The following is a 5371-nucleotide window of genomic DNA, read 5'->3' as shown; positions in this document are numbered from 1 at the left end:
TGACATTAATATTTTAAGAACTCTTATTTGAAGATGCTTTTCTTTATTATTAGATGCTCTTCATTGTGTTGTATTCTGTCTTTCTCTTAATATAGAATAAAACTCACATAGAATAACATCAGAGCTCTTTACCATGGCTATGGCATTGTGTAACATCTGGTCCTGCCTGTTTTCACACCTTAAATTGTGCCACTGTCATTTGCATGCTAACTTCTGAGCACAATGGCTTCTAACAGTTCCTGCTCCTCCTAGGCCCAGAAATTTTGCATTTGCTCTTCTCCCAACTTCTTAACTCACACTTCCTCAGAGGAAACTTTCCTGCACACCCAATCCAAAGCAATACTCATGTTACTTTCTACACAGAAACTAACGAAATCACTTATTATTTATTTATTTAGCTTTCACTCTCTGCTACTGTAAATGAGGGCATAGATCATACAGCCATGGTCCTTCAGGGTCTACCTGGAGCTTGGCAGAGTGACTAACACATATTAGAAACTCAAACATACTTGTGAATAAATAAATTGAATAAAGTAGAATTAATGTTGTTAGAAAACTGGAAAGATGTTACATTGCTTAGAGATACACCTAAATAAGTTATGCAGCATCTGATTATGGATGTTTGTATCGGGAACTCTGGAACATACTGGTTCAAGTGTGTCAAGCATCTTACAACTCTGGTGTTTCTTACTTGTGTTAGTCAGTGCATTGTTTCTAAGTGGAATTTCCTCTCAGGACCTTAGTTCCTTCTTCTCCACATCTCCCACCTCCAACATTTTCTGGCCATTATTTCACCTAAGTGCTAGGCTTGGTAATTTTCCTAATGATCTGGAAATGGATTGCTCTTCTTCAGAGGGCCATGTATTGAGTTGCCCAATACCTGGTCATAAGTCATGACTTGCTGAAAAGAGAGGGAGTTTTTTGAAGTGCAAGGGGCCTTTGGAGGTCATCCAGCAACTTTTGAAACAGCTCCAGCAGCCAGACTAGTAAGCCCAGTGCCTTCCCTGGCAATCTGGTTTCCTGATTTACTATGAGATATGGAGCTGTTTATGATGCTTTTGATAGAAAATAAATGACTCAATTCTACCATATGATGAAGTTCATATTTGAAATGTTTGAATAGGTTTTTCAGACCATAGTTCTACAATTGGCTATAAAATTTTACAGTCTTGTTCCAAGGATATAAAAGTCTGTGATTGGAGCCCCTACTCCAGGCTAAAACTATAAGAATTGTAAAGGCTGAGGCTATAGCTGAGAGACACTCATTTCTGGCTTTGGAACAAAAACACAATGAATATGTATAAAGATAGGTAGGTTTGATTTGAGACTACTTTTAAAATAAAGTTTCACTTGGAACACATCCCATGACTTCTGGAGTGAAATGCAATTAAATTGTAAGACATAATTCATTCCTAAGCCGAGTTCATGTGGAGATTATTTGTCTTGTAACTTTTTATTGAGCCAGTAGACACATGAGATAACCAGAATGGCCTTTTGGATATTTTGGGGGAAATTCTACTTTTCCTTATCATGTTGAACTTCATTCTAAAACATTATTTCTAACCATAGATCAATAACATGATAAAGTTTATTCATCCCACATCAAAGTTAAAATAACTCAAAGAACATATTTAAATGAATAGTCCAGAGTTACGCAGAATGCCAGCACTCGTGGCTCTGAATGAATGTTAAAGTTTGTATTTTCTGTATCAGTAAAGTAGAGCCTCATAAACCTAGTTATCACTTGCCTGATATCTTTGAACACAGTCAAGAACTGGAAACCAAGCCAAAATGATCTCTGAATAACTAAAACAGGTGGTGCAAAGTCCATGCACAAAATCTCACATGTTTTTCCAGATGACCTTCCTCCACATTTACTATACTCCCCACAAGCTTGTGTACTTTTATTTCATACTTAATTTCAATAAGCTTGGTTATTCGGTGTTCTGTTGTGAATAAAGCAAATCCATCATGGTAAGAGTGAGGTGTAGGAAACAACAGCATTGCAGGGAAGAAAAGGCAGAGCGTTCTCACGTGATTCAGCACAGAGCACACAGATGAGAAATGTCTCAGCCTCATAAGGATGACATGTTTAAATGTGAAGCATCTGTAACAGCGGCTGGCACAGAGAAAACATTCTATAGATGCTTATTAAATAAATGTAAGTAAGTTTGCATCTCAGTAAAAAATGAGGGCTTAGAGGAGGATAACTGATTTTCCCTAGGGTGATGATAATTTTTATGAAGGAGAGCTTCATCACCTTTAATATATAGTGTTTAATAGGGAAGGAAAATAAAATACTAGTTTTGAAATATTTTCCCCCAGAACAAATGTTTAAACTTAAAAAATTTGCAGTTAAAACAGAACATTTTAATTATTTTCAAAATTCACTTAGGTAAAATTTCAACATATGATGTCATCTGACAAACAGGATTTGCTGAAGTCTTTCTGCTCTTATTTCTTAATTTAATGCTCAACATGGAAAATGTATAAAAATTCTGAAATGTGATGGAAACTACTTCCTAGAGGCAATACTATATTTGGAGTCAATTTGTCGCTTGAAAGAAAGAGCTCAGAGCAGTGTGTGGGCTGAGGTTCCACACTCAGCTCTGGCTTTACCAGTGACCATGAACCTAAAACACAACTCTGCGTACAATCATAAACTCAGGTGCCTCCCGACTGTTGTTGACCTTAGGTCCTCTCCTGCTCTTCATTGCAGAGACAAACTCTTTCAAGACATGGGTTTCATTGCTGCCCTTTACACACTGTTGTTTTGGGAAAATATTTGCTCCCCCCCCCCACCATGCACTGCTATGAGGCTTGGCACTTTGCTCGGAATGTTTCCCTCCCTCCCCTCTGCTCCTTGATGAAATTCTAGGTATTCTTGAAGGCCCAGCTCAAATGTCACCTCCTTTATGAAGTTTTCCCTCCTCTTGCGTTCTCCATGTACCACTGGAAAGGAGAAGAGAGAAGTTCGTGGTCCACTTGGCTCCAATTTCTACTACGACATATATCTTAGTGTCCTCTACAAGCAAGTAGCAAAGTATGGTGGCTGTGAGGTCAGGCTTGGAACCTAAATACATTGAGACTTGAACCCTGTTCCCACCAGTTATATGTTGAAAAGCCTTTGACATATTCACCTTGCTGAGCCACAGTATCCTGATATGAAAACACAGCGTTAATATACTACCTAGTTCATAGGATTAGGTGAGGATTAAATGACATAATGAACAAAAATCAATCAGCAGAGTGTGTGTCATGTGGAAAGTTCTCAGTAAAGGCTGGTTGGCACTGTAACGTAAGTATGTGTCTTTTTTCACTAAACTGTTAATGTCATCAGTGAATCCTTAATAGTGCCTAGCCTAGTCTTGGCACACAATGCTTACAAATAAATATATGTGATTGTCTTTAATTTCAGTTAGATGACTTATGTGATTTGCAAAGGACTATTATCATAAAGAGCCTACGCTAGGAAAGGAATAAAGGGATGAATCCTGCGGACGCCCTGTTCTGCAATGGTCCAGCCTCTGCCTGTTATCCAAGCATAATTATAAACGGCACCCCTTTCCACTCTGAAAAGTGTTCTGGTCTGGACAATAATCTTTATGGCCATCCTAGTTTTGAGAGGAGCCTTATCAGCTTTTTTTTCTCTCTCAGAAATTAAGTTCCTCACTCTGCAAGGCACATATCAAATTTGGCATTATGGGAGCAGTCAATTAGTTGCTGTGAAATGCTCAAGAAATCATTGAAAAAAAAATAAATGGGTGAAAATTGGGTCATTCTTTATTCTCTCATTTTCTTAAGGAATATTGGATACAAGTCTAAGAGGATAGAAAAATTAAACTGAGAAACTTTCTGCCACTTAGAATGATAGGTGGGATAGCTCTACATGGGTAGAATATTGGAGAATGTAGCAATAAATCCAAAATGTGATAAAAGGGCAAGATTGAACAAAAACAAAACAAGTTAAGGTTATATATTCTCATTGGCATCATCTACTTATAAATAATATTTCCAGGAAATCTTATGGTGAAATTTTAAAACTTAGTTCAAGGTTTTTCTTCTTTTTCTTCTTCTTTGTCCTTCCTTTCTTCTTCCCCTTCTCCCTTCTTTCTTCTTCCTTCTTTTTCTTTTTCTCGTAGGCAATGTGGTACACTGATCTAGCCCTTAGCAAAACGATAAGGTAGATGTTTTCTTCATTAATGCTCAAGAAGCTTTTCTTAACTTTTTTGGCTCTCCAGGTATTGTACCCCCATCCTTTACCCATGTACCTTTTTTTCTTGTGCTATCCCATCCCCTGTGCACCTGTACACCAGTCTTGGTAACCTAGGACTCTTTGGGTCAATCTTCAAATATCCTAGCAGTATTTTTCTTTCTGAATTATATTCCAAATGATGGAATGGAAAGTGATATTCCCTATTAGGGGAACTTTGGGAGGAAAGTCTGGGGATGAGGATAGCGTCCTAGAACATGTCTGGAGGAAATACATTGAGTGGATGACAAACATGGGCTTTGCAGTCAGGCTGAGCTGGGTCTGAATTCTGGCTCCTTGCTATTATCAGTGTGGCATTGGGTCTTCATTTGTATGAAAGGGATAATAAGACCTGACTCTAAGTTGCTTTAAAAATTAAATATATGGCTGTGTTTGTAAAGCACTTAATAATGTGCCTAGGTCACAGTCTAGCATGAGTTACAGCTTTGGAGGTAGGTAGACAGAGGGCCTAACTTTGCTCAAGGGGAAATGACTCTCGGGCTTCTGGAGAACAGAGATCGCAATGCTCTTCTCAGGATCGTTATTAAGGCTTAAGTGCATGTAAAAGACTTACTCCAGTGCTGGGCATATAATAAGTCCTAACCAAGGTGTGGCTACTGTAACACGGTAGTCTCGCCTTATCTGTGGTTTTGCTTTCCACAGTTTTAGTTATCTATGGTCAATCACAGTCGGAAAATATTAAACAGAAAATTCCAGAAATAAACAATTCGTAAGTTTTAAATTGCATGCCCTTCTGAGTAGTGTAAAGAATCCTCACACCATCCCAGCTCCTCCCACCTGGGATGTGAATCATCCCTTTGTCCAGTGTTCAGTGCTGTACACTACAGTACAATAAGATATTTTGTTATATAGTTATAATTATTCTATTATTCTATTATTAGTTATTGTTGTTAATCTCCTACTGTGCTTAATTTATAAATTAAACATCATAGGTATGTATGTGTAGAAAAAGACATAGTATATATAGAGGTTTTGATACCATCTGCGGTTTCAGGCATCCACTGGGGGTCTTGGAACACATTCCCCAGGGATGAGGCGGGATGACTTCAACTATTATAATTTGGTTGTGCTACTACGATATGAGCTCAATAGCTAATA

Source organism: Pteropus alecto, unplaced genomic scaffold (assembly GCF_000325575.1).
Source record: "Pteropus alecto unplaced genomic scaffold, ASM32557v1 scaffold279, whole genome shotgun sequence".
Classification (NCBI taxonomy): Eukaryota; Metazoa; Chordata; class Mammalia; order Chiroptera; family Pteropodidae; genus Pteropus; species Pteropus alecto.
This window is presented reverse-complemented; position numbering follows the sequence as displayed.